At 46.9% G+C, this 23,836-nt stretch overlaps 1 protein-coding gene across 3 annotated transcripts in view; it reads right to left on the reverse strand.

Annotated features, from left to right (window-relative positions):
• Nucleotides 1-20,136, reverse strand: part of GARRE1 (granule associated Rac and RHOG effector 1) — a 104,309-nt gene extending 84,173 nt beyond the window's left edge. Inside the window, exon 1 of one of the 3 annotated variants that reach the window (XM_039465597.2) lies at nucleotides 20,031-20,136. The gene's annotated coding sequence lies outside the window, so the exon portion shown is untranslated. Of the gene's footprint in view, nucleotides 1-7,550; nucleotides 8,701-19,094; nucleotides 19,441-20,030 lie in introns of those variants that run through there. The other 2 variants (XM_074386574.1, XM_003937330.4) reach the window with 2 other exon arrangements.
• Between the last annotated feature and the right edge of the window lie 3,700 nt (nucleotides 20,137-23,836).

Raw genomic sequence — 23,836 nt, forward strand, 5'->3', positions numbered from 1 at the left:
TCAGGAGGCTGAGGCAGGAGAATTGCCTGAACCCAGGAGGCGGAGGTTGCGGTGAGCCGAGATCGCGCCATTGCACTCCAGCCTGGGTAACAAGAGTGAAACTCTGTCTCAAAAAAAAAAAAAAAAAAAAAAAGAATCCCTGATAAACTAATGCTTATAGCCGGGCGCGGTGGCTCACGCCTATAATCCCAGCACTTTGGGAGGCAGAGGAGGGTGGATCACGAGGTCAAGAGATCGAGACCATTCTGGTCAGCAAAGTGAAACCCCATCTCTACTAGAAATACAAACATTAGCTGGGCATGGTGGCACTGTAGTCCCAGCTACTCAGGAGGCTGAGGTAGGAGAATTGCTTGAACTCAGGAGGCGGAGGTTGCAGTGAGCTGAGATCGCGCCATTGCACTCCAGCCTGGGTAATAAGAGCGAAACTCCGTCTCAAAAAAACAAAATAAAACAAAACAAAAACTAATGCTTTGAGCACCTTCCATATTCAAGTTAACTAATATATGACAAGTTACTTCTTTCTGGGGAGATGACACAAACTTTCTCCATAAATTAAGCTATAAGAGGTCCATAAGCTATAAAGAGCCATCATCAAAAAAGAGACTGATAAGTCGTTTAGAAAACAAATGCCATGAGTTCAGAGGAAGGAGGGTGCCACAGAGGCTGAGGCCCTCCTCAAAGATCTCGGACAGCAGACTACACTCCAGTTGTCAGTCAAGGCCCCCTAGAGAGTATCCGGAATCCACCTTTCCATTCTTACCTGCAACAGGGCCTGTCCCTTCTACTTAACCTTTTCTCAAGCAGCAGAAGCCACGGGGCCATGACATCCCATCCACATTGTTACTGCTGAGAAAAGCCCTCACCTCTTTCACAGAAGTGCTGTCCTCCAACCAAACAGCAACCCCTATCTCTACCAACAAGGCTGAGGACATGATGTCACCTCAATCCAATCACAAAATCATGTTCCTATGATTCCCAGAGGAAGAAGGTAGTGAAAAGACTAAACTGGAAAATGCCTTAAATGGCTCAGGCCCTAAGGCCTTGTCCTCTGCCACCTAAAATCAGTGCTTAGCAGCAGCCAGCCAGCAGTCGCCTCATTTCCTGTGCAACTGCAGTAAAAATAGGAAGTGGGGGAGGAAGTTCACAAAGCAGAAACAAAGTAATCACTGCCTAGCTTCCTGAATACAAATCACTAAGCAGGGAGGGTATCATTAAAACATCACGACAGAAAGGCGGGCATGGAGAGCAAGGCCAGAGGAAAGGAAGTGACACTTTGGGGTGGGGTCCACCAAGCCCAGACTATTTCTGAGCCTGAGACACTGCTTCAAAAGGAAAATGGGACAAAATTGGACACTAGCCTATTCTACAGAAATGGCTTCCAAGGTATTAATACTGAAGCATGTTCACTTGAAGACATGCAAAAACTCTCTTTCTAGCAGAATAAAAAATATGAATGAAAAAGCTTTAAGGAGGCCAAGATTAAACTATGTTTCTAGTCAAGAGGTAGCTACTAAAACAAAACAAGGGCCAGGTGTGGTGACTCATGCCTGTAATCCTAACACCTCAGAAGGCCAAGGCAGGAGGATAGCTTGGGTCCAGGAGTTCAAGGTTGCAGTGAGCTATGATCATGCCACTGCACTCCAGCCTGGGTTACACAGCAAGAGTCTCTCTCTCTCAAAATAAAGAAAGAGAGAGAGGAAAAAAAAAATTTAAACAAAACTAAGAGCTACTATATAACTGATCAGTTGACAAAATCCAAAGCCCATGTTATCCTATATTGAGCTATGAAAACTTAAGCCAATTGGGTGGCGGGGGCGGGGGGGGGGGCAGAAACTACTGAATAAACATTCTAAAAAGTGCCAGAATCTATCATAAGTAAAATAAAGAGCTTTCTACACCCATCCCCTGCCGACACAGGTCAGCCCTGTGAGGCTCCAGGCACCCGGGATGCAGTGGGAAAGGAGCCAGATGCAGCACATGCTCGCTACCAGGCTCACGTGGGAACAACCTGCTTCCACATGGTGATCCATGACCGCCTCTGGTGCTGACATTTGCTCTGTAACAATCTACCACCACAAACCATGGCGTTCCTCTACCAAGCCAAAGCAAGTTATCATTAGCGGTTCTGAAGAGCTTTTATATTTGGTAATCTACAAACAACTGATCATTTCATTTAAGCAGAAGAACAACTTTTCTAACCACAGGATGAACAGAGCCAAAATTTACTTTCAAAATAACAGGTTTAGGCTGGGCGCGGTGGCTCAAGCCTGTAATCCCAGCACTTTGGGAGGCCGAGGCGGGTGGATCACAAGGTCAAGAGATCGAGACTATCCTGGTCAACATGGTGAAACCCCGTCTCTACTAAAAATACAAAAAATTAGCTGGGCATAGTGGCGCGTGCCTATAATCCCAGCTACTCTGGAGGCTGAGGCAGGAGAATTGCCTGAACTCAGGAGGCAGAGGTTGCGGTGAGCCGAGATCGTGCCATTGCACTCGAGCCTGGGTAACAAGGGTGAAACTCTGTCTCAAAAAAAAAAAAAAAAACACAACAACAAAATAACAGGTTTAAAAAAAATAGGTCAAATGTGCTACACAGTCATATAGATAAAGAACAGGCTTAATTTTGTTTCAGGCCGGGCGCGGTGGCTCAAGCCTGTAATCCCAGCACTTTGTGAGGCCGAGGCGGGTGGAACACGAGGTCAAGAGATCGAGACCATCCTGGTCAACATGGTGAAACCCCGTCTCTACTAAAAATACAAAAAATTAGCTGGGCATGGTGGCGCGTGCCTGTAATCCCAGCTACTCAGGAGGCTGAGGCAGGAGAATTGCCTGAACCCAGGAGGCGGAGGTTGCGGTGAGCCAAGATCGCGCCATTGCACTCCAGCCTGGGTAACAAGAGCGAAAATTCCGTCTAAAAAAAAAAAAAAAAAAATTGTTTCAATTGAGGGGTGGTTTGTTGTGGGAGAGGAACAGGAAGATCAACGCGTAACATTATTATTTTTTTTTTTTTGAGATGGAGTTTCGCTCTTGTTACCCAGGCTGGAGTGCAATGGTGTGATCTCGGCTCACCGCAACCTCCGCCTCTGGGGTTCAGACAATTCTGCCTCAGCCTCCTGAGTAGCTGGGATTACAGGCTCGTGCCACCATGCCCAGCTCATTTTTTTGGATTTTTTTTTTTTTTTTTGAGACAGAGTTTCGCTCTTGTTGCCCAGGCTGGAGTGCAATGGCGTGATCTTGACTCACCGCAACCTCCACTCCTGGGTTCAGGCTATTCTCCTGCCTCAGCCTCCTGGGTAGCTGGGATTACAGGCACGCGCCACCATGCCCAGCTAATTTTTTGGATTTTTAGTAGAGACGGGGTTTCACCATGTTGACCAGGATGGTCTCGATCTCTTGACCTTGTGATCCACCCGCCTCAGCCTCCCAAAGTGCTGGGATTACAGGCTTGAGCCACCGTGCCCGGCCATTTTTCCGGATTTTTAGTAGAGACAGGGTTTCACCATGTTGACCAGGATGGTCTCGATCTCCTCACCTCGTGATCCACCCGCCTCGGCCTCCCAAAGTGCTGGGATTACAGGCTTGAGCCACCACGCCCGGCCCGTGTAACATTATTTTTAAATAGGCACTACATTTATAAGTAAAAAAGTAAATGAAACAGGTGGCAATCACCACATATTCAATTTCTTCTTTCTTTATTTTTTCATTTTTTTAAAGAGACGGGGTCTCACTGTGTTGCATAGGCCAGTTTCAAACTCCTGGAATCAAGCAATCATCCCACTCTGACCTCCCAAAGTGCTGGGATTACAGGTGTCAGCCACGATGCCTGTCCTCAATTTCTTTCTTTCTATTTTTTTATTTTTTGAGACAGAGTCTCACTCTGTCACCCAGGCTGAAGTGCAGTGGCCGGATCTTGACTCACCACAACCTCTGCCTCCCAGGTTCAAGCAATTTTCCTCCCTCAGCCTCCTGAGTAGCTGGGACTACAGGCATGTGCCACCATGCCCAACTAATTTTTACATTTTTAGTATAGCTGGGGCTTCATACAGCTGAGGACACAGCCACGCTGGTCTCAAAACTCCTGACCTTGCAATCCGCCCACCTCAGCTTCCCAAAGTGCTGGGATTACAGGTGTGAGCCACTGTGCCTGGCCGTGTCCTCAATTTCATACAAAGTAAAATAGTGAACATTTAATGAAAAAAAAAAAAAAAATCTAGTAGTACTTGGTCCTGTTGAGGACAGAAGTAGCTGTCTGATTTTCTGGTAATAAATCGACTCAAGTGTACTCTAAGACTGTTGTTTTAGTCTTCTTATGAAGTCAAAAGCTCTCTCTCAAAACCTGCTGCCATCGAACAAAACAAAACTAGTATTAGAACTCTTGAAAGAATTCTATTAGAGGAACACTATAAGCAAAGAAAAAAAAAACTTTGTTAAAAAGAGATCTTCAAAGGAAGAAGAAACAAAAAAAGGAGCAAATCCCTGCCAAGGAAAGTTTTGTCTGCAAACACATACAAACCACCACCCAACACCAAAGGATGAACAAAGCTGGCTCCTAAACTTCCGAAAAAGTTTGTTGAGGTAAAATGAAGGTTTCGTCTATTAACTAAAATAGTCTTGGACCATTAAAAATTTCTGCATCAAATGTGCCCAAGTACTATGAAAAGACTTGCGACAACAAACTGTGCTGGTGGTAGAAATTCAAGTGTAAATCAGGGAGTGAAAATAATTTATTTCTAAGTAAACAACTTTTTCAAAAAAAATCACAAAGCAATGATATAATTTCTTTAAAACTAATTTGTAAAAAAAAAAAAAAAAAAATCAACAATCTACACCAGTTAGAAACCTGTGGTTTATTTTTGTTAGTGTGGTACGATGTAAAAAAGCCCACTTATCCAAACAAAAGTTTTCAAAACTTGTAAAAAAAAAAAAAGTTGAACTGAAAACTTATTGTGTCCATTAGAAAGTTACTTAAGAAGACTTAAAATTCTATTTTTTATTTTTGTTTTTACTTATTTTTTAAAGACAGGGTCTTGGCTGGGCACGGAGGCTCATACCTGTAATCCCAGCACTTTGGAAGACCAAGGTAGGAGGACTGCTTCAGCTCAGGAGCTCAAGATCAGCCTAAGCAACATAGTGAGACTTCGTCTCTACTAAAAATAAACAAAAAAAAATTAGCCCAGTGTGCTGGCATATATCTGTAGTCCCAGATACTTGAGAGGCTAAGGTAGCAGATGGGCTTGAGCCAGGGACATTGAGGCTGCACTGAGACCCTATAGGGTCTTGCTCAGTGGCTGAGGCTAGGGTACTGCTGTTGTGTGATCACCACTCACCACAGCCTCAATCTCCCGGGCTCAGGCAATCTTCCCACCTCAGCCTCCAAGTAGCTGAAACTATAAGCACACACCACCATGCCTGGCTAATTTTTAATTTTTTTTTGCAGAGACAGGGTCTTGCTGTGTTGTTCAGGCTGGTCTTAAACTCCTGGCCTCAAGCAATCCTCCTGCCTAGGTCCTTCAAAGTGCTGGGATTAGAGGCATAAACTAACATATCTTGCCCAAGAAAACTTAAAATTCTTTTTTTTTGAGACGGAGTTTTGCTCTTGTTACCCAGGCTGGAGTGCAATAGCACGATCTCGGCTCACCGCAACCTCTGCCTCCTGGGTTCAGGCAATTCTCCTGCCTCAGGCTCCTAAGTAGCTGGGATTACAGGCATGTGCCACCATGCCCAGCTACTTTTTTTTTTTTTTTTTTTTTTTTTTTTGAGATGGAGTTTCGCTCTTGTTAAACCCAGGCTGGAGTGCAATGGCGCGATCTCGGCTCACCGCAACCTCCGCCTCCTGGGCTCAGGCAATTCTCCTACCTCAGCCTCCTGAGTAGCTGGGATTACAGGCATGCGCCACCACGCCCAGCTAGTTTTTTGTATTTTTAGTAGAGACGGGGTTTCACCATGTTGACCAGGATGGTCTCGATCTCTCGACCTCGTGATCCACCCGCCTCGGCCTCCCAAAGTGCTGGGATTACAGGCTTGAGCCACCGCGCCCGGCCCAAACATTTTTTTTTTTTTTTTTTTTTTGAGACGGAGTTTCACTCGTTACCCAGGCTGGAGTGCAATGGTGCAATCTTGGCTCACCGCAACCTCCACCTCCTGGGTTCAGACAATTCTCCTGCCTCAGCCTCCTGAGTAGCTGGGATTACAGGCATGTTCCACCATGCCCAGCTAATTTTTTTGTATTTTTAGTAGAGACGGGGTTTCACCATGTTGACCAGGATGGTCTCGATCTCTTGAGCTTGTGATCCACCCGCCTCGGCCTCCCAAAGTGCTGGGATTACAGGCTTGAGCCACCGTGCCCGGCTGTATTTTTTTTTTAGTAGAGATGGGGTTTCACCATGTTGACCAGGATAGTCTCGATCTCTTGACCTCGTGATCCACCTGTCTTGGCCTCCCAAAGTGCTGGGATTACAGGCTTGAGCCACCGCGCCCGGCCAAAAACTTAAAATTCTATACTGCCATTCCTAACTACTTTGCACTGTGGAACCTATACAAAATTAACCTCAAATGGGGGAAAAAAACAAGTATTTATCCAGAAGCTTATATATAAACACGTAAATCAAGCTATAATTTAGAAATTATTTTTCTCACTATGGAGAGGAATTATATAAATTTTAGATAAACTTAAGATTCAAGACCATCTTACGAATTTAAGGCATCTGTAAAAAATTTTATCAATAAATATAACATCTCTTCCAAGCTGAGAACATTGACTCCAATTTCGCATATCCGGCAAACTTTCCCATCCCTCAAAAAGACCAGAAAGTCAGAGTCACAGCGAGGAAGTCCATTCTTCCCTACAAACATTTCAGCAGGTCAAACGTTAAGAAATGAGAAAATTCTAGGTGATTCCTAACCATCCACTCCCTAAGCAGGAAAGACAGCCCCAGAGAGCAGGCCCACAGCAGTTCACCTCCAAGCTGGCTTCCAGCTCTGCCGTTTATTTGTGCCATGAGCCTTCACAAACTCAAATGTTCACCAAGGTTCTACTAAGTGCACAGCACTGCTCCAGGCATTCAGGATGCAGCCGTGAAAAGACAGACTTAATACCTGCTCTCAAGGAGCTTACTGTAATAGGGGTAAAAAGAAGAAAAAGCTCAGGCTCTCACCTTTCAGGTAGATGCTTCAATACAAAGAAACTTCATGGAAACCATGCACTTCCAAAATGCAGTCGTTATTGGTATGGGTATGGGAATCAGACTAATCTACATGTGAATTCCTGCTCTTAGTAAGTATCAGCTGAATAGACAGCACTTACTAACTTTAAGCAAGTGGCCCAACTCTTCTGCATCAGTACTGCTGACGATTAAATCCATAAAGCACAGCCTCTGCCATACCCTCAGTCTCCATAATAAAAGCTACTGCTCTGAAAGAGTCCGTGGACTGGTAATAAGGTAGCATTTCATTTCCATTGCAATTCTTCATTCTCGTCTACTAGTCGAAAACAAACCCCCTCGAGCCCCCAAAATCAGAGAGTTAAAACAACTTTCAGAAATAAAACTTACCTTCCTGCAGCTCTGGCCCCAATTCCCAAGTCCAACCAACAAACTAAAAGAAGTAAAGCCCTGTGTGCTGGAGGGGAAAGAAGTCATGGCTCCTCCCACTTCCCTGCCCATCACTCCCTCCTCTTTCAGCCCCAAGCCAGAGGCAAAAACAGAAGGGACACAGCTGAGGATAGGCATCACCTCGAATTATAAAGTACATGACACAGTGACTCAAGCACAAGGATGTAGCGCATTTTCTCCCATCTTGACACCCAGGAGCAGTGCAGGTCCTTACACTAATGAGAGGAACCACTTCCGCCTCTTCCAGCCTAGGTCACGAAAGCCTGGGGCACCCAAGTCTGGGAGCCAAGCCAGCTTTCCCCAGTCCCTGTTCCCATGCACATACATCCACCTCTGGGACCTGGGGGTGGGGTGAGAGAAGACGCGAGTATTTCCAGGTTTACTGACCATAATTAGCATATCACTAGTACTTAATCCCAAAATAATTTTTAGTAAGAAAATTAGATTTTTTTTCATGTAATATCTTGCTTTAATTCCATTTTCTTTTTTCTTTTCTTATTTTTTTTTTGAGACAGAGTTTCACTCTTGTTCCCCAGGCTGAAGTGCAATGGTGCGATCTCGGCTCACTGCAACCTCTGCTTCCTGGTTTCAAGTGATTCTCCTGCCCCAGCCTCCTGAGTAGCTGGGATTACAGGCACACACCACCACGCTTGGCTTATTTTTTTGTATTTTTAGTAGAAACGGGGTTTCACCATGTTGTCCCAGCTGGTCTTGAACTCCTGACCTCAGGTGATCCACCCACCTCAGCCCCCGAAAGTGCTGAGATTATAGGTGTGAGCCACCATGCCCTGCTGACTAAATCCATTTTCAAAAATCTTTCCATTATGATTCTTTGCAAAAGCCAATTTGAAAAAACACTTACCTGACAGTGGCCCAGACATAAGGAATACAGTCAAAAAGACAAAAATAAAAAAAAGAAAAAGAGAGAGAGAGAGAAAAGGAAAGAAAAAAGAAAGAGAAGGCCGGGCGCGGTGGCTCAAGCCTGTAATCCCAGCACTTTGGGAGGCCGAGGCGGGTGGATCACGAGGTCGAGAGATTGAGACCATCCTGGTCAACATGGTGAAACCCCGTCTCTACTAAAAATACAAAAAAATTAGCTGGGCATGGTGGCACGTGCCTGTAATCCCAGCTACTCAGGAGGCTGAGGCAGGAGAATTGCCTGAACTCGGGAGGCGGAGGTTGCGGTGAGCCGAGATCGCGCCATTGCACTCCAGCCTGGGTAACAAGAGTGAAACTCCATCTCAAAAAAAAAAAAAAAAAGAAAAAAGAAAGAGAAAGAAAGAGAAATAAAGAAGAAAGAAAGAAAGAAAAGCAATACCATATCTGGGCATGAAAGAAAGAAAGAGAGAAATAGAAAGAAAGAAAGAAAAGCGATACCATATCTAGGCATGAATCCTAGAAACAGACTCATGGTTAATGCAGAAGCCTATGTCAAGTACGCTCACTGGCAGCACTGCCTACAAGCACCAATCTGGCAATAACTCACGTGCCCTGCATTACAAGGATTGTTAAATACATCATCACATAGGAGCACCTCACAGCCATTCCAAACATCAAAGCAGAGCCACCACACTTCACTGAGTCAAAGATGTCATCATTTAGAAATCGTATCACTGTCTCATATACGTCAATAAAAACTCTGCCTTATAACAATGACATGTCATCACACGACATATCCGAATTTCAGGCCTCCTCAAAGCTCTTGTCTTGTTTCTGCTTCTTCCGCCTACTTCATGCTGGCTGGGACACACACCTTGGAAAAAGTTCCTTTGTGTCCGTCTAGAAATTACCATATTTAATATCCACCCTTTTGATGAAACCATCTTGGGCTACCTCAGTTCCCAAGGAGCCTTTTCTGACTCCTGCAGCCTCTGCTGTCTCTGTCATCAGCTGTGTGCTCTCCCTTTCCAAATGAACTGGGAGCATCAGAGACAAAGGATGGACGTATCTTCATACTTACTGTCATGCACAGCACAGGGACAGAGCAACAGAGACGATGACAACAAACACATACCTCCTAAGAACTGTTCAAAGGACTTTACAAATATTAATTCAGTAATGCCTCACAACCCCAGGAGGCAGGTATAACTACCTCCCCATTTTCAGAGGAGGTAAACTGAGATCAAGGCAGAGGCAGGCCTTGAACCCAAGCCATCTTGCACAGTCCTCACTCTTAACCTCTATGCTACATGTTCACTCTACATAACTGCCATGTACATCATAGACATTTACTGTTAAAATGAAAACATAGGCTGGGCACAGTGACTCATGCCTATAATCCCAGCACTTTGGGAGGCCTAGGTGGGTGGATCACTTGAGGTCAGGAGTTAGAAACCAACCTGACCAACATGGTGAAACCCTGCCTCTGTGAAAAATGCAAAAATTAGCCAGGCATGGTGGCAGGTGCCTGTAATCCTAGCTACTCAAGTGGCTGAGGCAGGAGAATCACTTGAACTCAGGAGGCGAAGGTTGCAGTGAGCCAAGATTGTGTCACTGCACTCCGGCCTGGGCAACAGAGCAAGACTCTGTCTCAAACAAACAAACAAACAAAAAAATTCACACCATACAAAATGATATTAGAGAAAAAGCTAAATCAGCCTAGCAGCCTGGTTTTCTGGGGTCTCATCCCCAAAACCACCACTGTTTCTTTTCTATTAGTCCAGAAATTATTTCTGCACTTACAAATTATTTCATGTGTATCTACCTATCTATAGAGAAGGAGACATTATTTATTTCATTTACTTATTTATTTATTTTTAGATGGAGTCTCACTCTGTCACTCAGGCTGGCGTGCAGTAATGCGATCTCAGCTCACTGCAACCTCTGCCCCCGCCAAGTTCAAGCAATTCTCCTGTCACAGCCTCCCAAGTAGCTGGAACTACTGGCACACATCACCACGCCCAGTTAATTTTTGTATTTTTAGTAGAGATGAGGTTTCACCATGTCATCAGGCTGGTCTTAAACTCCCGAACTCAGGTGATCTGCCCACCTTAGCCTCCCAAAGTTCTGGGATTATAGGCATGAGCCATCATACCTGGCCTATATATATTTTTCTAAACAAATGAGCACATATTACTTCAAAAATTGAGAAATTTTTTAAAATTAGAAAAACACAAATGGGCAAAAATACACTGCTTTACATCTTGCTTTTTTTTTTTTTTTTTTTTTTTTTGAGACAGAGTTTCGCTCTTGTTACCCAGGCTGGAGTGCAATGGCACGATCTCGGCTCACCGCAACCTCCACCTCCTGGGTTCAGGCAATTCTCCTGCCTCAGCCTCCTGAGTAGCTGGGATTACAGGCACACACCACCATGCCCAGCTGATTATTTGTCTTTTTAGTAGAGACGGGGTTTCACCATGTTGACCAGAATGGTCTCGATCTCTTGACCTCGTGATCCAACTGCCTCGGCCTCCCAAAGTGCTGGGATTACAGGCGTGAGCCACCGCGTCCGGCTGAACCTTGCTTTTTTCACTGATTATTCCTCTGAGCTTGATCCACATCTGTACTTGTGCTTTTTTTTTAATTCTAAGATGTAAATATTTTTACATTTTAACTTCATGGTTTTTCATGAAGTCAGAGGATCTTAGTGTGCTTAGACTTCATCGGAAAACAGGATCACGAAAAGCTTTTTTTTTTTTTTTGAGGCGGAGTTTTTTGCTCTTGTTACCCAGGCTGGAGGGCAATGGCGCCTCAGCCTCCTGAATAGCTGGGATTACAGGCACATACCACCATGCCCAGCTAATGTTTTGTATTTTTAGTAGAGACGAGGTTTCACCACGTTGACCAGGATGGTCTCGATCTGTTGACCTCGTGATCCACCCACCTCGGCCTCCCAAAGTGCTGGGATTACAGGGTTGAGCCACCGTGCCCGGCCTCACAAAAAGCTTTTTTTTTTTTTTTTTTTTTTTTTCTGAGACGGAGTTTTGCTCTTGTTACCCAGGCTGGAGTGCAATGGCGCGATCTCGGCTCACCGCAACCTCCGCCTCCTGGGCTCAGGCAATTCTCCTGCCTCAGCCTCCTGAGTAGCTGGGATTATAGGCACGCGCCACCACGTCCAGCTAGTTTTTTGTATTTTTAGTAGAGACGGGGTTTCACAATGTTGACCAGCCTTGGTCTCAATCTCTCGACCTCGTGATCCACCCACCTCGGCCTCCCAAAGTGCTGGGATTACAGGCTTGAGCCACCGCGCCCGGCCACAAAAAGCTTTTAAACATATATACTGGGAATTATTTTGGCAGCCACATGAAGGCTGAATCAAGAAGCAGAGGCCAGGCAAGGTGGCTCACGTCTGTAATCCTAGCACTTTGGGAGGCCAAGGCAAGTGGATCACCTGAGGTCAGGAGTTCAAGACCAGCCTGGCCAATATGGTAAAACCCCATCTCTATTAAAAATACAAAAATTAGCCAGGTGTGGTGGCGCATGCCTGTAATCCCAGATACTTGGGAGGCTGAGGCAGGAGAACTGCTTGAACCCAGGAGGCGGAGGCTGCAGTGAGCTGAGATTGCACCATTGCACTGCAGCCTGGGTGACAGAAAGAGACTCCATCTCAAAAAAAAAAAGAGAGAGGCCGGGCGCGGTGGCTCAAGCCTGTAATCCCAGCACTTTGGGAGGCCGAGGTGGGTGGATCACGAGGTCAAGAGATCAAGACCATCTTGGTCAACAAGGTGAAACCCCATCTCTACTAAAAATACAAAAAATTAGCTGGGCATCGTGGCATGTGCCTGTAATCCCAGCTACTCGGGAGGCTGAGGCAGGAGAATTGCCTGAACCCAGGAGGCGGAGGTTGTGGTGAGCCGAGATCGCGCCATTGCACTCTAGCCTGGGTAACAAGAGCGAAAGTCTGTCTCAAAAAAAAAAAAAAAAAGAGAGAGAGAGAAGCAGAGAGACCTACCAGGGACATGTGACATGCTGCCACATGTACCTAAGGTAAGTGGAGGATTAAACAAGGCAATGTAGACAATGTCCTCAGCATCAAACCTGGTTAGCGCACTGAGTCAAAGGACTCAGCACAGGACCTGAGGTGCTGTTAGTGCCCTATTAGACACTGTTATTAGTTATTTCAAGGATTGGTCCCACTTTCCAATGTAATTTCTCTCTATTCCTTATTCATACCTGTTTTTACCCTAAATCTCCTACAGCTCAAATACCTCATGCTTGCTCTCATCTCCACACCTTTGGACATGTCCTGCCCATGCCCAAGAGTCCACCCTTCTTGCTAAAGTGCTGGACTTACCTTTTCCCACAGTACTCAGCTCAAGACCAGCCTTCTCCAGAAAGTCTTCCCTGAGAACTGCAGGCTAAATTCCCTGGATGAGCAGTTTAGGAAGAGCTTATCTGTCATTACTTCCCACTGTTTATCAGCTTTGTCAATGTACACAGAAGCAAGCAGTTTCATAGGGACTGATTATTTAGGCCATCTAAGTTCAAAGACGACCGATATATGAACCAGAAGGCCAGTTAGTAGTTTATGAATACCAACAAGAGCTAATACTCTCATTGCATACTTATCACAGGTGCTGGATAGCATGCTCAGAGCCCTCACTGCAACACTAAGGGGAAGTGCTACTATTATCCCCATTCTACAAATCAGAAAATTGAAAGATTAGCCAGCATCCCAAGACCAGGATCTGATCCAAGCAGCTTAGATGCAGAGCTCTCAACCACTCACATTTTCTCTTACCAAGAAATCTCCACATGAAGCTATCTTCTACTCAGAGGATAATGGAAGAACAGATGCTAAGCAAGGGAGACCCTCACAGCCAAAGGCATCAATAGGGACATGCCCATCTGTGTGGTAATGCAAAGGCCTTGTGGAAGGAACACTGCATATGGCTACTCTGGTCAGGCCCCCAGACAGTGCTAAAGACACACCACCTAATTCCTCTCTTGGACCTGCCACCCCAGTTTCCAGACATCATCCCAGTCCTCTCCCAGAAACACAAGTATTTCTTCTGAGGATACAAAATTAAGTTTAAGCTTTCTGGCTACACATTCCAAGCATGCCTTCTTGGGGTTGTAGCTGGGTCAGTTTGGTTGAATTTAAAGTTTTCCCTGAGATTCTTCAAACTACATTCACAAAATGTCTTTTGACTTAATATCTTTTCTGTGGCCGGGCGTGGTGGCTCAAGCCTGTAATCCCAGCACTTTGGGAGGCCGAGGCGGGTGGATCACGAGGTCGAGAGATCGAGACCATCCTGGTCAACATGGTGAAACCCCGTCTCTACTAAAAGTGCAAAAAATTAGCTGGGCATGGTGGCACGTGCCTGTAATCCCAGCTACTCAGGAGGCTGAGGCAGGAGAATTGCTTGACCCCAGGAGGCGGAGGTTGCGGTGAGCCGAGATCGCGCCATTGCACTCCAGCCTGGGTAACAAGGGCAAAACTCCATCTCAAAAAAATCTTTTCTGTGGATAGCTAATGTGTTGTAACATTTATTCTATTTCACTCTCAGATTATCATTCATTCCTTCAACAAATACTTCATCATTTCCAGGACACTGTGTTCTAGGCCCTGGAGATAAAGCAGTGACCAAGACGCTCAAGATCTGATACCTGGGAGAGGCTATTTGGTGTCTCCTCTTCTAGGGACTTGTAATATTTTATGACAATTATCTGGCATTCATCCCAAGCTGTGCTATGTGACTCTGTATTCTAATCTTCCAGTAAAGTAACTGGTCCATACTGTAGGTACTCCATAAATGTGAGCTAATTCAATTAATGACTCAATTCACTGCCCTCTTTCACATCCAGAGTAGGACCACATTAAATCTGAAATCCCTTAAGAAAACGGTACAGGCCGGGCGCGGTGGCTCAAGCCTGTAATCCCAGCACTTTGGGAGGCAGAGGCGGGTGGATCACGAGGTTGAGAGATCGAGACCATTCTGGTCAACATGGTGAAACCCCGTCTCTACTAAAAATACAAAAAATTGGCTGGGCATGGTGGCTCGTGCCTGTAATCCCAGCTACTCAGGAGGCTGAGGCAGGAGAATTGCCTGAACCCAGGAGGCAGAGGTTGCGGTGAGCCGAGATCGCGCCATTGCACTCCAGCCTGGGTAACAAGAGCGAAACTCCGTCTCAAAAAAAAAAAAAGAAAAAAAAAGAAAACGGTACAAAGTCGAAATCAAGATGTGGTAATAGAAAGAAAATGGCAAATACAATCCAAATCAAGAAAGAAGATGTGATCCATCAGCTGGTGTAAGAACCTTAGAGTCAGGAAGAACAGGACACCTTGGTGAGTGGTATTTATTTATTTATTTACTTATTTTGAGAAAGGATCTAGCTCTGTTGCTTGGGCTAGAGTGCAGTGGCACAATCACAGTTCACTGAATCCTTGACCTCTCAGGCTCAAGCAATCCTCCTGCCTCAGCCTCCCAAGTGGCTGAAACTACAGGAACGTGCCACCTTGCCCAGATAATTTTCGGGGCTCACTATGTTGCCTAGGCTGATCTCAAACTCCTGGGTGCAAGCATCCTCCCAGTTTGGCCTTTCAAAGTTCTGGGATCACAAGCATGAGCCTCTGCACTGGGCCTAAAATTCATTTTTCTTTTTTTCTTTTTTTTTTTTTTTTTTGAGAGAGAGTTTCGCTCTTGTTACCCAGGCTGGAGTGCAATGGCGCGATCTCAGCTCACCACAACCTCCGCCTCCTGGGTTCAGGCAATTCTCCTGCCTCAGCCTCCCGAGTAGCTGGGATTACAGGCACGTGCCACCATGCCCAGCTAATTTTTTGTATTTTTAGTAGAGACGGGGTTTCACTATGTTGACCGGGATGGTCTCGATCTCTCGACCTCGTGATCCACCCGCCTCGGCCTCCCAAAGTGCTGGGATTACAGGCTTGAGCCACCGCGCCCGGCCATTTTTCTTTTTTTTTGAGACGGAGTTTTTGCTCGTTACCCAGGCTGGAGTGCAATGGCGCGATCTTGGCTCACCGCAACCACCTCCGCCTCCTGGGTTCAGGCAATTCTCCTGCCTCAGCCTCCCGAGTAGCTGGGATTACAGGCACGCGCCACCATGCCCAGCTAATGTTTTGTATTTTTAGTAGAGATGGGGTTTCACCATGTTGACCAGGATGGTCTCGATCTCTTGACCTCATGATCCACCCGCCTCGGCCTCCCAAAGTGCTGGGATTACAGGCATGAGCCACCACGCCTGGCCCTAAAATTCATTTTTTGAAGAGACAAAGGTCTCACTATGTTACCCAGGCTGGTCTCTAACTCCTGAGATCAAGTAATCCTCCCACCTTGTTCTCGCAAAGAAGTCATATTTTCTTCACCTAGAGAAAGTATGGCTTCCAGAAAAAAGAGTGCAGAAGAAAAAGAACTGACTTGAGGAAAAGTCTAGGTCAGGGGTCACTAAGCGGTGGCAGAGATGAGGAAGTAAGGTGGTTCTCTACCCAGAACTCAGATCGTGGATGAGTGAGAAGAAACATGTTTTAGGGGAGAGGGTAAGAGGTACAAAGCCAGGCTTCAGAAAATGCCCTAAAGTAGATGTAAGAAGAGAAGCAGTAAAGACAAATGAGAAAGTATAGTCACAGATTTCAGGAAATGACCACACTAGTTCCAAGTCAAGAAGGCCAATCAAGGCCAGGCATGGTAGCTCACACCTGTTATCACAAGGTGGATGGATCATTTGAGATCAGGAGTTCAAGACCAGTCTGGCCAACATAGTGAGACCCCATCTCTACTAAAAATACAAATATTAGCCAGACTTGGTGGCATGGACCTGTAATCCCAGCTACTCGGGAAGCTCAGACAGGAGAATTGCTTGTACCCTGAAGCCAGAGGTTGCAGTGAGCCGAGACAGTGCCACTGCACTCCAGCCTGGGCAACAAAGCAAGACTCTGTATCAAAAAAAAAAAAAAAAAAAAAGGAAAGAAAAAAAGGAAGAAGGCCGGCCGGGCGCGGTGGCTCAAGCCTGTAATCCCAGCACTTTGGGAGGCCGAGGCGGGTGGATCACGAGGTCAAGAGATCGAGACCATCCCGGTCAACATGGTGAAACCCCGTCTCTACTAAAAATACTAAAAATTAGCTGGGCATGGTAGCACATGCCTGTAATCCCAGCTACTCAGGAGGCTGAGGCAGGAGAATTGCCTGAACCCAGGAGGCGGAGGTTGCGGTGAGCCAAGATCGTGCCATTGCACTCCAGCCTGGGTAACAAGAGCGAAACTCCATCTCCAAAAAAAGGAAGAAGGCCAATCCATGGGAGATTCACAAGAGCAAGAAACAACAGCTCACTATGCCAAATACCTGCCATCAAAGTCAAGGAAAATGATTAAGCAATGGCTGCTGCATGCATCAATTAGGGGATCCCCAAGAGGGCAGTTTCAGTAGAGATAAAGACTTGTGAAGCACAAGCACAACCTCTGTTGTTGTTTTTCCTTATCCAAACAACATTCAGGCTCTCTGTGAACTTACATTTAAGAGAAAACAGCAACCAGCTTTTCAGTAACTCCAAAACAAATCAATTTCTTATCTAAACCAACATGTTTTTGCCTACCTAGGAATATCATCAGTTTTCACTAAGGACAAAGTCACAGGAGGAAAAAAGAGTGATTAGCTGGGCATGGTGGTTCACACCTGTGATCCCAGCTCCTTAAGAGGCTGAGGCAGGAGAATTGCTTGAACTCTGGAGGGAGAGGTTGCAGTGAGCCTAGATCGGCCACTGCACTCCAGCCTGGGGGACAGAGGGAGTCTCTGACTCAAAAAAGAGAGAGAGTGAGTGGACACCTAACCCGTATGATATCCCAGCCTGCTAGCTTTCAGAAACAATTATTTTCCTATAGACTTGGAAGACCCACTTGACACATGGATCCTGGTGTATTAGGCTACAGGTTTTCAACAGAATAAACATTTACTAAAATTTTCACAGAATCACGTGCAATGTGCTTTAAAAAAAAAAAAAAAAGGATGCTTAAAACAAGGTCTTCCAAAAATCCAGAGATAATTTTAGATTGAAAAATCTAGGCTTGCCAAGGGAATCTGAGAACTCTTCTATCTTGGTCTCCAATGCTAACCTACGTATTTGTGTGCAAAAATAGAGGAAGATTAGAATCTCAAATGCCAGACTGAAAAGTTGCCACAACAAACCTGAATTCTTCATATGGAGTTTGTTATCTTGTCAACAAGAAAGCAAATGAAGTGGCAATTAACTAAACTTTTTGCCTTAAAGATAAAAAGAAAAAATCACAAACATGAAATGTTTCCTGGACTTGTAATGGAAAACGATTTTTTTAAACAAAATATTGTGAAGATATTGTGAAAATATCGTGATTTTTAAACATCTAAGCATACATTAAATCTAAATATGAACTTTGTAAGTAGCCCTTACAAACATATATTTAAAAATTCTGGTCTAAAATATGATAAAACGGTAAGTTTACATATTATTCAATAAATCTCGAACAACTGACTAGCCATTTAGAAAATACTTTACATTTTAAACCAAAAAATGAATTTTAGGTAGATTAAAGGAAAAAAAAAAACCATGAAATGATAAGCAAACATGGATTTTTGTTGTTGTTGTTTTTTGAGACAGAGTCTTACCAGAGTAAGACTGCATTGCCCAGGCTGCAATGCAGTATCAGGACCTTGGCTCACTGCAACCATCGGCTCCAGCGCTCAGCCTCCCAAGTAGCTGGCACTACAGGAGTGAGTCACCATGCCTGGCTAATTTTTTCATATTTTTTTAGTTGAATCTGGGTTTCACCACGCTGGACAGGCTGGTCTCGAACTCCCGACCTCAAGTGATCCGCCCGCCTCGGCTTCTCAAAGTGCTGGGATTACAGGCATGAGCCATCACGCCCCGGCCAGAACTTTTTTTGTAACATTCAGACAAAGAAAAATTTTTCCAAATATGTCAAAGAAAAGAAATATCATGTACTTAAAAAATGAACGTAACGTTAGGGCCGGAAGAGATGGCTCATGCCTATAATCCCAACACTTTGGGAGGCCTACGTGGGCGCATCATCTGTGGTCAGGAGTTCAAGACCATCCTGGTCAGCAGGGCAAAACCCTGTCTCTACTAAAAATACACAAATTAGCCGGGTGTGGTGGTAAGCATCTGTAATCCCAGCTACTCGGGAAACTAAAGCAGGAGAATCGCTCGAACTCGGGAAGCAGAGGTTGCAGCGAATCTAGATCGTGTCACTGCCCTCCGGCCTGGGTGACAAAGTGAGACAGTCTCCAAAAAACAAGTTACTTTTGACCCCATTTGTAAATTTATTCTAAGACAAAATCAGACCGGGTGTAGTATCTCACACTTGTAACCCAACACTTTGGGAGGCCAAGGTGAGAGGGTTGCTTGAGGCCAGAAGTTTGAGACCAGCCTGGGCAACAGTCTACTATTGAAAAAAAGATAATAATCAGGCAAATCCTTCTGGCAGAAGTGTTTATCTTGTGACAAACTGGAAACAATCTAAGTGCTCATCAGTGGTTACATCTCGCACTGTAAAGTCCATAAAAATAATAACTATTTGTAATTATTGATAATCACCCAAATCTTGGCCGTGGTTGTCACCGAATGGTAGACGGGCAGATGACTGTCATTTTCTCCCTTAGACTTTTTGTGTCATCTTGAGCGTTTTGCCAGGAGAGGAGAATGAACTGCTTTTATAATGGGGATGCGGGGCCAAGAATAAGCTATTTTCAAACTGCAGGCCCCTGAAGCTGAGTCTTTCTCTGGCAAATTTGTGAGAAGTCTAAACAAAATTCTTATCATGCCAACGGGGCATGCTTCTTTCCTCGCACCGCGCGCCGCAGGAAGACACACCCCTGACCCTGCGCTCGCCCCTCGGGCGCGGGTCCTTCACGCTCAGCCCCGGCCCTCCCGGTCCCCGCGGACCCTCCCTCCGGCCCAATGCGCCAGCGGGCTCCGCAGGGCCGGAAAAGGGCGTTCCTCGGCAGCCCGGAGCCGCCGGGAAGGTGCGCGCAGCCGGCCCGGCAGCCCCGGGGTGGCTTGAGGGCCGCCTCCACGGCCAGCTCCAGCGGACCCCGGCCGCCCGCAGGCCGCCGTCCCTCCGCGGGCTTCCGGGAGCGGGTCCCGGCACCAGCTCGACCTCCCGGGCCCCGGCGACCCCAGGGAGCGCCTCCTTTCTCCGCCTGACGGGCACCGACCCGCCCCTGCGTTGCCGCAGCCGCCGGGTCCCCGCCGCGCCCCCAGGTCCCGGGTTCGCGCCAGGAGGCCCCTCTGGGCTTCCGTCGGCCCGGCCAGCGCCCGATAAGCCAGGCGTCCTCCACCGCGGGCGGGCAAGGGGTGGGAGCCCACGGCCCCGCGCCCTGCGGCCCCGAGCGGAGCGGCGCCCCGAAAGCCAGTCTTGCCGTCAGCCTTGGCTGCGGCCTGCGGCCCCGCTGCCCACCACCCACCACCCACCACCCACCGCCCGACCGCGCCCGCCAGCGCCCGCCTGCGCCCGCCGCGCCAGCTCCTCACCTGCGTTGCGCCCCGGCCCCCAGCGCACCGCCCTGGACCGGCTGTGTACACCGGAAGTGACGTCTCCGGCCCGGCCCCGACCCCGCCCCGGGCGGACGCGGGGCGGCTGCAGATCCCGCGCCTACGGCGGACCCTCCCCTCGCATGAGCGGGGAGAGGGCGCCCCGTAGCCTTCTCTCCTGGGGACCCCGATCTTCCGAGAGGGATGGCCGGGACGGTGGTTGAGGACTGGCAGCCAGAGCCGGAGGTCTTCCCAGATTCTCCACCAGGGCTTGGCCGCCGGGCGGTAGGGGTCGGCGGCGTCCTCCTGGATTTATTACTGAAATTGATTACTGGCGTATCGAGCGTTTCCTAGATGCCAGGCCCCGGCGGGCACTGCAGGAACGGGTAGTGCTGTCTCCGACATAGGTTTATTCCTTAGTGGTAAACACACAATACCATTGTCACAAATCCGGGTGATAATATATTACCAATGGTGACAAGTGGTAGGAGGGGAAAGAGTAAGAGGGAGAGAGAGAGTACCCTGACCTAGTTAGTGGAGGAGGGTGATCCGGGAATTTCCCCAGGTCATAAAGGGGAGAAGGGAGGAAAACACATTACACAGAAGAAACAGCAAGTGTTTTCCAGTTTTGCGGGCTTTTTTTTTTTTTTTTTTTTTTTTGAGACGGAGTCTTGCTCTGTCGCCCTGGCGGTGGTGGAGTGCAGTGGCGTGATCTTGGCTCACTACAACCTCTACCTCCTGAGTTCCAGTGATTCTCCTGCCTCAGCCTTCCGAGTAGCTGCGATTACAAGCCGGTGCTACTGCGCCTGGCTAATTTTTGTATTATTAGAGATGGGGTTTCGCCATGTTGGCCAGGCTGGTCTCAAGCTCCTGACCTCAAGTGATCCGCCCGCCTCAGCCTCCCAGAGTGCTGGTATGACAGACGTGAGCCACAGAGCCTGGCCCAGTTTTGAGTTCTAATACTAAATCAGGGTGGTGAGAAGTTAGCTCTTTGACACTGTTGCAAAACGAATGAGTTTTAAGCAAGAGGTGATTTGTCCATACTTGAGAGTGTAAAGGGGTTACTCTAGCTGCAGTGGAGAAGGAAGGACTAGAGAGAGGAGGCAAGAGTGGATATAAATGTGTACACCCATGTTCATATTAGTCAAAAGGTAGAAGCAACCCAATGTCCATCCACGGATGAATGGGTACACAAAATGTGGTGTAAACATACAATAGAATATTATTCAGCGTTAAAAAGGAAAGAGGCCAGGCAAAGTGGCTCATGCCTGTAATCCTAGCACTTTGGGAGGCCGAGGCAAGTGGAACACCTGAGGTCAAGAGTTTGAGACCAGCCTGACCAACATGGAGAAACTCTGTCTCTACTAAAAATACAAAATTAGCCAGGTGTGGTGGCACATGCCTGTAGTCCCAGCTACTGCGGAGGCTGAGGCAGGAGAATTGCTTGAACCCGGGAGGCAGAGGTTGCGGTGAGCCAAGATCACGCCTTTGCACTCAAGCCTGGGCAACAAGAGTGAAACTCTCTCTCAGAAGAAAGAAAGAGAGAGAGAGAGAAGTCACTCTCAGTGGGATGTGGTGGCTTACACTTGTAATTCCAGCATTTTGGGAGGCTAAGTTGGGAGGGTCACTTGAGGCTAGGAGTTGAAGACCAACCTGAGCAACAAAGTGGGACTCCATCTCTACAAAAAATCTGAAAAATTAGTTGGGCATAGTGGTGCCCACTTGTAGTCCCAGTTACTGGGGAGGTTGAGGTAGGAGGATCACTTGAGCCCACAAGTTCAAGACTGCAGTGAGATACGATTGTGCCACTGCACTCCTGCTGGGCAACAGAGTAAAACCCTGTCTGAAAAAAAACAACAACAAAAGTTACTCTCAGCAAACAACCCCAATGCCCCCTCCACCACCAAGAACACTTGGCTATGAAAACCCCTTTCCTGAAGGTTCTTCTTTTAGACATTCCCACTGAAACTAACATGTAAAAGCCCAGCCTAGAAGCCCTGGCTTATACTGCCATAGAGAATGCACAAGCAGGCCGGGTGTGGTGGCTTATAACTATATTCCCAGCACTTTGGGAGGACTAGGCGGGTGGATCACAAGGTCAGGAGTTCAAGACCAGCCTGGACAAGATGGTGAAAACCTGTCTCTACTAAAAATACAAAAACTGGCTGGGCATGGTGGAGGGCATCTGTAATCTCAACTGCTTGGAAGTCTGAGGCAGAGAATTGCTTGAACCTGGGAGGCGGACGTTGCAGTGAGCCAAGATCGCACCACTGCACTCCAGCCTGGGCAACAGAGCAAGACTCCATCAAAAGAAACCAAAATCAGGGGGTGGCGGGGGGGTGGGGAAGGATAACATGGGGAGAAATGCCAGATATAGTATGAACCTAAAGTAAATTAAATAAATTTTTTAAAAAAGAAACCAAAAACAAAAACCAAAAAATAAGAAAATGCACCCTGATCTCAGCAGGAGCTGGCTCTCCCTGCTGAGAAAAAAATTCTATTTGCTCCAGCTGGCCTTTCTTACAGCTTCACATTCCTATTGTCAGAGAAGCTGCAGAATGAGAACATCCCACTTAGAGGTCCGTCAGGTATTCTAGAACTGATTTTCTTTTTTTTCTTTTTTCTTTTTTTTTTGAGATGGAGTTTCGCTCTTGTTATCCAGGCTGGGGTGCAATGGTGCAATCTCGGCTCACTGCAACCTCCGCCTCCTGGGTTCAGGCAATTCTCCTGCCTCAGCCTCCCGAGTAGCTGGGATTACAGGCACGTGCCACCATGCCCAGCTAATTTTTTGAATTTTTAGTAGAGACGGGGTTTCACCATGTTGACCAGGATGGTCTCAATCTCTTGACCTCGTGATCCTCCCACCTTGGCCTCCCAAAGTGCTGGGATTACAGGAGTGAGCCACCGCGCCCGGCCCTGATTTTCTTTCTTTCTTTTTTTTTCTTTTTGAGATGGAGTCTCGCTCTATTGCCCAGGCTGGAGTACTGTGGCATGATCTCAGCTCACTGCAACCTCCAGCTCCCAGGTTCAAGCAATTCTCCTGCCTTAGCCTTTCAAGTAGCTGGGACTACAGGCGCATGCCACCGCGCCCAGCTAATTTTTTTGTATTTTTAGTAGAGACGGGGTCTCATCATGTTGGCAAGTATGGTCTCTATCTCTTGACCTTGTGATTTGCCCGCTTCAGCCTCCCAAAGTGCTGGGATTGCAGGCATGAGCCATCGTGCCCAGCCCAGAACTGATTTTCTTTCTTTCTCTTTCTTTCTTTCTTTCTTTCTTTCTTTCTTTCTTTTCTTTCTTTTCTTTCTTTCTTTCTCTCTCTTTCTCTCTCTCTCCTTCCTTCCTTCCTTCCTTCCTTCCTTCCTTCCTTCCTTCCTTCCTTCCTTCCTTCCTTCCTCCTTCCCTCCCTCCCTCCCTTCCTTCCTTCCTTGAAACGGAGTTTCACTCTTGTTGCCCAGGCTAGAATGCAGTGGCAGTGGTGCCATCTTGGCTTACTGCAACCTCCTCCTCCTGGGTTCAGGTGATTCTCCTGTGTCAGCCTCCCGAGTAGCTGGGATTATAGGTGCCTGCCACCATGTCTGGCTAAGTTTTTGTATTTTTAATAGAGATGGGTTGTCACTATGTTGTCCAGGCTGGTCTCAAACTCCTGACCTAAGGTGATCTACCCACCTCAGCCTTCCAAAGTGCTGCGATTACAGGCATGAGCCACCATGCCCAGCAGAACTGATTTTCTTAAGCAGCCAAAGTTATTACTGTTGGCTGGTGCATTCTTTATGGAAATTAAAGCCAGGACTTCGAGGCTGGGCTTT

This window comes from Saimiri boliviensis, chromosome 14, assembly GCF_048565385.1.
Source record: "Saimiri boliviensis isolate mSaiBol1 chromosome 14, mSaiBol1.pri, whole genome shotgun sequence".
Lineage (NCBI taxonomy): Eukaryota > Metazoa > Chordata > Mammalia > Primates > Cebidae > Saimiri > Saimiri boliviensis.